This window comes from Amblyomma mixtum, chromosome 2 (genome assembly GCF_055824585.1).
Source record: "Amblyomma mixtum isolate Tamu chromosome 2, ASM5582458v1, whole genome shotgun sequence".
In the NCBI taxonomy this organism is placed as follows: Eukaryota; Metazoa; Arthropoda; class Arachnida; order Ixodida; family Ixodidae; genus Amblyomma; species Amblyomma mixtum.
In genome coordinates, this window is record NC_143013.1 from 64,389,881 (window position 1) to 64,400,775 (window position 10,895).

Below are 10,895 nucleotides of genomic sequence, written 5' to 3' on the forward strand. Positions count from 1 at the left end.
TCGATTCTTTAAACGTTAAAAACAGTTTTTGTTCCTGTAAAATGTGGACTGAGGCTGCCTGGCTCGCCCAATTACAACATGAAGTTTACGTGTGGCTGTCGGGTTCTTGAAGAAAGACCGACGAGAACAAAGGGCAATGACGGCTGGGTTCTCATCCAAGCCACTGTCCACTCCCAACATGTGCTGGTTCCAAGTGTTCCCACGGTGCCAGTGTAGAGAACTAAAAATGAGGAAACTGCCTGAGGACTCTTTCACATGCTTCGACTAGAACGAGAATATCCACCGCAGTCGGTGATGTCGCAGTGTGCGAACTTCGGTCGGTGCTTTCACATGCAATGCATACCGCTTGAAGACTGCACTGACAACCCATGACTAAACGTAACAGTAGCGCAACACAGGATGTGTCCAAGTTGTAGTAATCAGCGTAGTTTTAAATGCATGGCAATATTTCCTGCGTTTCAAATAGAATAAGAAGTCTTGCTTTCGCAACGGCAACTCCTCAGGCCACTTGACTCCACGTCGTATGCCGCCGTCTAGGCGCTCCCCATTGGTCGGTCACAGAGCGAGCACATGCACCGACGCTGCGATTGAAATACAACCGGACGGAAACCCAACCGACGGTATTCGCTCAGTCTGGAGGCGTTAATCGCAACATGAGAATCGGGCTTCACAGTCTCCATGCTAGTGATGTAAAACACTCCCCAAAGCGGTTTAAAGATACGACACTGGACCATGTCTGATCATGTGTGACCATGTCTGAACCATGTCTGACCAACTCGCCCACCAGTTAAGGTTGCACAGCTTTATTTATTGTACAAGGGGCTCTATTTCCTCGTCCTGTCTCGCCGTACTGTCTCGTTTCTTACACTTCATCGCTAATGCTTCTTGTAAATCACGACTGCTTGGCTTCTGCACTCGAAAGCGCATTCTGCCTCCTGAGAAAAAAAAAAGAACCATGTCTGACCAACTCGTCCACCAGTTCATGTTGTACATCTTTATTTCTTGTACAAGCGGCTCTATTTCTTCGTCCTGTTTCGCCGAACCGTCTCGTTTCATACCCGTCATCGCAAACACTTCGTGTAAATCACGAATGCTTGGCTTCTGCTTTCGAAAGCTCATTCTGCCTCCTAAGGTGCTCGGCCTGTTTGTGGGCTTTAAGCCTTCAGTTAGCAATGGCATAAGTATATGAAAGTTCCTGAGGGCCGAATGGCAACGTCATGTAAGGTGTGTTCACAGCTGTGTTTTGTCCCTTACTTGTCTGGCTTCGAGCCGTTGCGCTGGTTTACAAAAAAAAAAAAAGAGTACGGATTCTAGCCACGCAACCCAATAGGCTCGGCGGGCATATCTCATTCCCGCAAAGCACTCGGAACGCTGAAGCACATCTAGCAACGTTGTGATGGGCCAGTTTCTTAAAATGGCCCAGGGTCCACACTGGGCATGAGGAGATTGATGCACAGACTCCAAAAATGATTTTTGAATATGATTTAATTAACGAATCTGGCTTGATGCCGCTTACCGGAATGCAGTAGGGCTCGTCCACGTCGGGGCTGAGCCAGCTTAGTGTGGCACGGGCTCGGCGAATGGCTGGATGTCTGCTGCGGCCGAGCTGGGGATTCTTCGCGACTGTGCGGCTCTCGTTCTCGGCCAGGCGTTGGATGAGCTGCCAGGTGTTGAAGCGCGCTGTCGGAGGCCGAACGCGAGCGAAGGCTAGACCCCGGGCTCCCTGGTCCATGCGCCGCCCCGGTCTTCTGCCCTCCTCCGACTCGTCGCTCGCTTGAATCGTCCCTCTCTGCCCGTTCCTCCCGTCGGCTCCCCCTTTTAAGCCTTTTGCTTCTTTCTTTCTGCCCCCTCCCCTTCGGCGTAGCCGCCGGCTGCTTCTCGCCGCCCCCGAGGCGCCGCCCGCTCGCCGCTTCCTTTTGTTCACTCCGCGCAGATCTCCCTGGTATCCACCACTCCCTTCATTGCGACACGGCGCCAGGATGGCGCGGTCAGCCGCTTCCAGGGAAACTCGCTGACAGGAATCACTCCGCACAGTTCTTCCCTGGAATATTGGTGACAGGGTGAACCCCCAGCGTCGGAATCATCGACGGTCATCTTATGTGTTATGGGGCCATGTCTCTCCGTTGCGACACGACGCCAGGATGGCGCGGTCAGCCACTTCCAGGGAAAGTCACTGAGCGGGTTTGTGCGGGCACTGGTGTACGTGCACGAATCGTCACAACATGACACTGACGTATTCAAGTAAGCAGTTCACGAATACAACGTTGTTAAAAGTGGCTCGCCGAGCGCGTAATGCGCTCAGGCTTCGCGTTTTGTTCCGTACACCACTGGGTTAGAAAAAAACACGAAGCATTCGTTTTTTTTTTTCTGCACGCTTTTATTTCTCGCACAGGAAGTTAAAGTAAAGATTATCCCCTGTTGCAGGCTTCACATATTTCGGGAGCAAAACTTCCTAATCGTAATCCTCCACGTCGTCTTCGCTCAGCTTAAAGCGTCGAGTCGTCTTCAATGAGCCTGTAATAAAGAAGTACATTAGTGGCACTGCGTACAAATGGGGAAAAAAGCATTGACGCCCATGTGTTGCTGCGACGTAACAGCTGTGACCAATCTATTTCTGTGCATGCGTGAAAGCTAAAAAGTAATTTAAACACTGCAGCATTATATTTCCGAAGTAACTGCAATGTAATGTGCACCGCTGCACTGGCGAAGCTGTTATTGTGCTCGGCTGCTGGCTCGAAAGACGCGGGTTCGATCGCGGCCACGGAGGTCTCATTTCGATGGAGGCGAAATGTTAGAGGCCCGTGTACTGTGCGATGTCAGTGCACGAGCCCTCCACTGGGAGACTGCCCTCCTCAACTGCTCCACACTGGAGTCCCAAAGGGCTCTAGTAAAGCGGGCGCGAGACGGGGCCTCGTCGTGCGGTGTACCGGACTAAGGATACCGACCATGCAGCAGGGTTTTTTGACCCTCAAACTCTCTTTGAATATTAAAGTTTTTCACCACCACCACCATCCACTACGGCGTCCCTCATAGCCTTAGTTACTTTGGGTGGTCAAATCCCACAAATCTAAACTAGAACCAGCAGTGTAATGTGGTTGCTTGTGGGAATCGTAATTGATATTATAACTCTAGAAACAGTCACGCATTTAAGGAAAGTAACCAGTAATGTAATTTATTTTCTCCGAAGAGTAATTTTTCCATGTTACAAGATTTGCAAAGAATTCGAAATTAAGAACTCTGGCCATGAAGGGCGTAAATGATTTAAATTAGTTGCCCTTCGTCGCAATGTTAGTTGACCGCAACACGCTTCGATAAACTGGTTTAGAAAGGATGCATGGGGTGTATGCACAATGTACCGCACAATATAAATAATTAAATGGAGAGAGATACACAGAAAAAATTCAGGAGACTGGCACAATGTCTACAACATTTGCCCAAAATATACAGACCGAGGGGTTTCTTAGAAGTAATAGTAGGGGTTCGAAGGTTCGAGTAGTAATTTCGAAAACGTGGTTACCATCGGCGCTGCGGCCCAGCAAATTTTCGCTATTTAAAAGAGTTACGTGTACTGGAGAGGTTGCTTTGCCAGCAAGTTTCTCGAAAGCGTGTGTATTTTGGCGCGATGTAGGCTAAATTTTTTGGGCCAAAGCGCCGAGGGCAACTGCAACTGCGTTTTCGAAATTATGAAAACTGATATGGATATTACTTAGGGTGGGCTACACGACTTTCAATACTTAAGGAGCTTAACAATAATAGTTAAAAAGTTATCTATTAAATATTAGTTAACGAACCTGCTAGTTAGCACATCTTAGCTTAATTAAAATTGTACTACACCGCTGGCAATGCTATGGCGCAAAAGCGCTCGTCTAACTTGAAAAGCCTATATTTAAAAATTGTGTAACGTCTTAGGTGAAACACCCGGTACATTTTCGACAAAGGTGTTGCGCATCTAGCAGCAGAATCAAGTGCCCTTTTTTTCCGAATGTGCGTTGCGATCACCCCAACTTTTCGGTACAGTGTTCGGCGCCTGCATACTCACAGAATTTCGTATCGCAATCACCGCCCTCGTCGCAAGCGGAAATGAACCTGCATTCTTGCCCCGGCGGGCACTCGAGCTGAAAGAAAACCAACGCTGTTTTGAAGCAAACGCCACTCTGAATATTTTTCCATGGAGTCGCCATATTGCGATGACTGCACCCGCGGAAAGGGAACCTCAGTGCAAGGAACACGAAAAAAAAGTAAGCGACGGGCAGGGCTAATCCAGAAATTATTTGCACAGGTCGTCGGGCCAAAACTAGTGTGCGGCGGTTGAGAATTTTTTCTACCTTTGTGTTGGACCGGCCCCACCACTCTCTCTTTCTGTAGAGTCTACAGCAGTACACCATGTTAACTGCTCCGTCAAAGAATACACCTTAGTCGGTCCCAACCATAGCCCCAACATTTCTGGACTAAAGCATTGTTGAGCGGCAAACCACTCCTGGACCAAATTTATTCCTTTCACTGTAACAAAATTTCACTATAACAATCAATACATTCGCAGATTATCCGATGGCAGTCTTGCATATTTTTCTATCAACGTTTTTTCTGTCGTCAAAAGCATACCCCATTGTTTTTTTGGCAGTCTTAACTGTTCGATGCCATGAACGGAAACACTTTAAAATAAAGATTTTTCAACATATCAGAACAATGAAACATTACCTACAATATTTTCATAACAGTACCTTACAATTTACCAATTCTCAAAATTTTTGTCCGATAATGCTGGACATGCAGGCGACAAAAATCTTTGTTCTCCTGTCGCGATGATATATTTTCAATCTATTCATCTGAAGTCGCATGTCATAAAAGGGGGCTGTTGCTACAGTTACGACAAGAATTCTTTTCCTACCAAAAGATGAATACTGCTCAAAAATTTGTTGGGACGACCAAAAATTTTATGTTCTGCGGTTTTCAATATTGAAAGCAGCATCTGGGAAGCAAAACAAGCAGCAGCGTTGCTCGCACGTACCGAATGCCTGTCGTCGCAGGGCTTGCCCAAAGTTCGGGATTCCCGAAGGGCGGAGTAGGCTGCAAAAGAAATTATTGGTTTCTTTTAGGGACACAGTTTTATGTATCCTTTTCGAAGGAAAACGAAGAGCAGTTCTCAAGAGAAACATGTAGATATACAACGTTCGCGGACTCGATCCAGGCTTTCTGTTAGCTCTGGAGGCTTAAAAAGAAACAATAAATTTTGCTCGAAAAGAAATATTTGCAGACACTTGTGCTACGGTTACATTTATTTGCGGTTTGTAGCCTCGGGATCGCAGCCTCATCGAGTTGCCTATGCGCAGCTGAAGTCAGGAGTCTCGCGGAGGGTAGAGATGACCAGGTCATTTTTCAAGCGATTTCTGTCACTAGCTACCATTTGTACCATGTTCCGCGCTGTTCGCAACGATCCAGAGGAGTAATATTTGCAGTTAAAAATGATATTTTATAAAGGATGGCAAATGGGGATGATCATTTCTATATCGATCACCACCGTCGAGCTGCTTTCTTGCCATTGCGGGCACTAACTCCCCGAAAGAAACAATAAGTACGTTGTCTTACACTGTTCTGCCTGCCTGTACATCTTTTCAATGCTGCTCACCTTTTGGCTTGAGAAGATTGCGGAATGTTAACAAACATTGCCGTTAGGAAAAATGCGTGGCAGAAATCTGTCGGGCTATCTGATTTCAACACCGGCTGCAGCGAAATACTTGTCACCGACGGCAATTACCTGAGGTGAAACGTTGCTAAAATGAAACTGATCCGTATAGAGACTTGGACACCACGTAATGTGGACAAAAATGGCGCAGGAACAGCACAAGGACATGTGTTATCAAGAAGCCCAAGCTGCCACCTTAACGTAATGTGGCCGCGAGCTTGGTGCTCTCATCTATGCAACGCTCGTACGAAAGAAGATTTATAGCTAGAACTTTGAGAGCTTTGGCTTGCGCGGTCACCGATTAATTGAGTTGAAGAGTTGAACTGTGCTAACTAGCCGAGAAAATTTACATCATCAAACTTAACTATGGAACTCGAATCAAAGCATCGCATAGCTAAGCTTTCCTAAGACAGCAATTGGATTTTGTAGTTGCGGAGCCCAGATTTCTAGTACAAATTTCCCCAGGAAGACGAGAGTGGTTCACCGGCTGTCCTCTGGTGAGTCAGTTTTTGAAGTTGTAAAATCCCTTATCGGACGCACGAATCCTTCTGAGGGCTACTGGGAATAGGCGCCGCGGTTGGTTTGTGGTTATGGTGCTCGGTTGCTGACCCGAAAGTCGCGAGCTCGATCTCTGTCGCGGCGGTCGCATTTCGATGGAGGGGAGAATGCTGGAGGCCCGTGTGCTGTGCGATGTCAGTACGCGTCAATGAAGCCCAGATGGTCGACATTTCCGGAGCCCTTCACTATGGCGTCCCTCATAGCCTTAGTCACTTGGGGACGCAAACTCTATGAATCGTAAATCGACTGGGAAAAAAATTGCGTAAAGATCATCAATCCTACCCATGTACAGCAGAAGCACTAGACAAGTCCTTCGCAGACTACACATACTGGCTGCACAGAATTGCTCGAGGCTGTAGCTTCAGTTTGGCATGAGAAGCCCAGATTACTTTCCGGGCTTCTCGAAGCAGTTCGAAGCAGCGCCTGAATTGGTTCTTGCCCGTCTGTCATCGTCCTGCCATTTTATGGCCTTAAGTTGTCTTCAACAATTTGATTTCTTCTGTTTCTTAGGATGCCTCGAAACGACACTTAAGCCAGATACCTTTGGCACCTAACTTGCAGAGCGAAATAATAGTGTCCCGATTTCTGACACTCGCCGTGCGGAAAGGAAGCGAAATCATCAGTTTTTACGAGTTCCTCCGTATAAAAGATCTTCGAATCATTGCTATTTCCCTTTGAATTAGACTTTCCCTTTAAAACTTCCACTAACTTGCAGAGCGAAATAATAGTGTCCCGATTTCTGACACTCGCCGTGCGGAAAGGAAGCGAAATCATCAGTTTTTACGAGTTCCTCCGTATAAAAGATCTTCGAATCATTGCTATTTCCCTTTGAATTAGACTTTCCCTTTAAAACTTCCACTAACTTGCAGAGCGAAATAATAGTGTCCCGATTTCTGACACTCGCCGTGCGGAAAGGAAGCGAAATCATCAGTTTTTACGAGTTCCTCCGTATAAAAGATCTTCGAATCATTGCTATTTCCCTTTGAATTAGACTTTCCCTTTAAAACTTCCACTAACTTGCAGAGCGAAATAATAGTGTCCCGATTTCTGACACTCGCCGTGCGGAAAGGAAGCGAAATCATCAGTTTTTACGAGTTCCTCCGTATAAAAGATCTTCGAATCATTGCTATTTCCCTTTGAATTAGACTTTCCCTTTAAAACTTCCACTAACTTGCAGAGCGAAATAATAGTGTCCCGATTTCTGACACTCGCCGTGCGGAAAGGAAGCGAAATCATCAGTTTTTACGAGTTCCTCCGTATAAAAGATCTTCGAATCATTGCTATTTCCCTTTGAATTAGACTTTCCCTTTAAAACTTCCACTAACTTGCAGAGCGAAATAATAGTGTCCCGATTTCTGACACTCGCCGTGCGGAAAGGAAGCGAAATCATCAGTTTTTACGAGTTCCTCCGTATAAAAGATCTTCGAATCATTGCTATTTCCCTTTGAATTAGACTTTCCCTTTAAAACTTCCACTAACTTGCAGAGCGAAATAATAGTGTCCCGATTTCTGACACTCGCCGTGCGGAAAGGAAGCGAAATCATCAGTTTTTACGAGTTCCTCCGTATAAAAGATCTTCGAATCATTGCTATTTCCCTTTGAATTAGACTTTCCCTTTAAAACTTCCACTTTCACTCCCAGTTCGTTCTTACCTAATGTCACAAAAAGCAGGAGGAGCACCACGGGTCTCATGCTTAGAATGGAAGAACACAGCTAAGCAGTCTAGAGCCGGGCCTGTGCTGGAGTACGGATGCTGCAGCCAAGCAGTCACCCTTATATTGGCAATGCTTGCTGAATCAGTAAGAATACTGCTATCTCCACAGGAATCTGCAGACTGTAGCCGCTTGCGAAAACAAGTCACCTTTCAATCACTGTTCTGTATTTGCCGTCTCGTTTGACAGACGCGATGTGCGAAGGGGAAAGGGGATTGCGGAAAGGACACTCGTCAGTAAATGCCTCCCCAGCGATGGACACCTTCGTGCACCGTTAGGTAAAGGACGAAGTTTAGATTGAAATGCAACTGAGGGAAAGGGTAAATATAACGGGGGTTGACGGCTCTCGTTTAATTTTGACGATAAGGTTTTTTTTTTTTTATCGTGCACTGACATCGTGCACAGCACGGGCGGTTATGTATTTCGCCCATCAGTGAAAGGCAGCCTAACGGGCGGTGTTCTAAACAGCAACATCGTGCTAAGCAGCCGAACACCATGTCCACTGTACCACTGCTACCTGAAGTCTTTAATGAACCAACAGTACGGGGAGCTAAGGAGCCAAATAAATGAAAGAAAAAATTGTGCAAGTATTTTTTAAAAGCTTCCGCTAAGCAGCGATGTGACCTTTTACAAATTAGGGGTATGGCTCCCAAGTTCTGGAATATTTTTTTTTGAAGAGCAGGAATATGCAGTACGGCATTTAACTCTGAGTTGCATTAATTTAGCGCACAGACACAGAACAAGCTACTTGGTTCCTCGTCACATGGTGTGCATGCGATTTATCGTTGCTCCATGGAACGCGACGTGGATGCAGCTGTTTCTGCTAATAGACGAGTGCAGTTAGGGAAATGACACCGGTATCACATAACACACTGAAAGATGGTGCGTCATTCGAATCGAATGTCTTTATTGCGTTTTAGTTTATAAGGGTTGAACGTTCGAAAGTGACTCAGGCTATGTGGGACGCATTAGTATGCTTTGTAAATAACCAACTGCTAAACGCGAGTATTGCATGAGCAGTCGAACGAAGCCCAAAGACACTGAGCCGCGACGGCGGGTGCTTGTCAGAACTGGAAAAAGTAGATGTGTATACTTCACTTCTTACACAACGCGATGGTCGGAGGGCAAGAAAAAAACAAAACGAAACAAAAACATGCAACTTACGAAGTGCCCAATGATTAAAAATGTGGCTTTATTTGAGCAGATTTCGTTACCGGTAATTTATCGTGAAAACGGAGACTTCTCTCAGGCCTAGTACAGCCGCTCCTGAACGGACTGTCCTTATGTAGTTTGGGGCTAGACTGGCTAAATACCTGACTATATTGGGTTTGAAGGAAATCATGCCAACTTTCGCTGCTAAAAGCGCAAAGATAACAGATTCAGTTCGCATGGCAAGACGGTTTGAAATATGCCGCTTCGCACTTTCGCAGATATTTCACAAGTAAGTAGCCGTTGCGAAAGTCGTCGGTCTGTGTCTCCAGTTTTTAACATCTACGCATCTTCGGGTTGCGGGAAGGGTTAAAATTTTGAAATTTCGGACGATTTGCCCAGACAGTGCGTTTATGACGAAAAGTGACGACAGGAAAATGAGAAAATTGACCTTGTAACAGAGCGCAATGTCGCAGGTTCGTTTGCCGGGCACGACAGGGGCATTCGGAAATCACCTAAAAGAATTAACAGGCATCCAGAGTTAACCCTTAGGCGCCCGCTGTACGGCGGGCTTTATATTTTCCTCAGCCGGAGTAAACTGCAGCTATAAAGCCCGCTGTACGGCGGGCTTTATAGCTGCAGTTTACTCCGGCTGAGGAAAACACGCTTTTGAAATTGAATTTGCATTCAAAATGCACAGTGACAAGCCCATAATAGCAGCAGTAGCATACAGTGAAACCGTTAACTCCTTCTTGCGGTTAACAACAGAAAAAGCAAACGCAAGGACATGCGAAATAGGCACAACGAACGCTGACTTTCAACAATGTCTGTTTCGAAGGCACAAAGGCTTCTTATAGGTTGTGCATGAAGACGATACACATGAGACAGATTCTGCTAAAAACACGAAACAGAAAAAATTGCCAACGATTACGTTACTTCCTAATGCGACATTTGAGCGCAGCACATCAGCTGTTTCAACTTTTCGATAGATTGAGGCCAAGAATCCGAGCAAGTCATGTGTGTACGGTTACAGACAACTTATTATTTTTATCCCATAATCCTTCCTCAAGAAACAACCCGCTAACAGTTCTTGATTGTCATGAAGGAAGCTTTGTGGTCGGAGAAATAGATAAATATATGCTTGACTTGCTGCACCAATGCCTGGCTCTCAAAGAAGAGGTCTATGCAAGCATTTCGCAAGGTTGTCACAGCCGTGGGAGGCGTTACGAGCGAGAGGAACGGGATGTTCTCTTACATGAGTGGCAATGAATTCCTGTTAGTTTGTCTTTATATCTACATTAAAGTCCCTACCCACCCTGTGGACCCTGCCGGCAGGCGACAGTCAACGGTTGATCACGAGAGCTCGCTCACAGTTGTGAGACACTGCACTACAGTGTGGGCAGCTGCCGCTAAAGGAGGGGTCGAAATGTTTTAGTACTGCCGGGCACAGCAATGTATTGGTGACTGCAGCCAACATCTCTCTCTCTCTCATCACCCTACATACCTAAAAGCGCGATTCAGGCGTCCACTGTCCCAGGGAGCCAGTTACGCTCATTTGCTTTCCTTAAAATGAACGGAGTGTAAAACATTGTCAACGCAACGCAAGTGAACTCAACGAACGCCGAAGGCCTATAGCTTCAGTGCCGCGTTTCTGGCACAACGTTGTAAATGCGAACGCATGCAGCGCTTATTTGTCCCTACTGCCACCTAGCTTGAAGCGAGATTGAGGTGTCCACTTTCCCAAGAGGGCAGTTATGCGACTTCGCCCTGGTTCATGTGTCCACCGAGATGTG

At 46.3% G+C, this 10,895-nt stretch overlaps 1 long non-coding RNA gene across 1 annotated transcript; it reads right to left on the minus strand.

Moving 5' to 3' along the window:
- Positions 1–2,401: 2,401 nt before the first annotated feature.
- On the minus strand, positions 2,402–5,068 carry LOC149359560 (uncharacterized). The gene is made up of 3 exons (XR_016288284.1): positions 5,009–5,068; positions 4,040–4,115; positions 2,402–2,514 (listed from the first exon to the last, which is right to left on the minus strand). It is a non-coding gene; the product is annotated as an uncharacterized LOC149359560 (long non-coding RNA).
- Between the last annotated feature and the right edge of the window lie 5,827 nt (positions 5,069–10,895).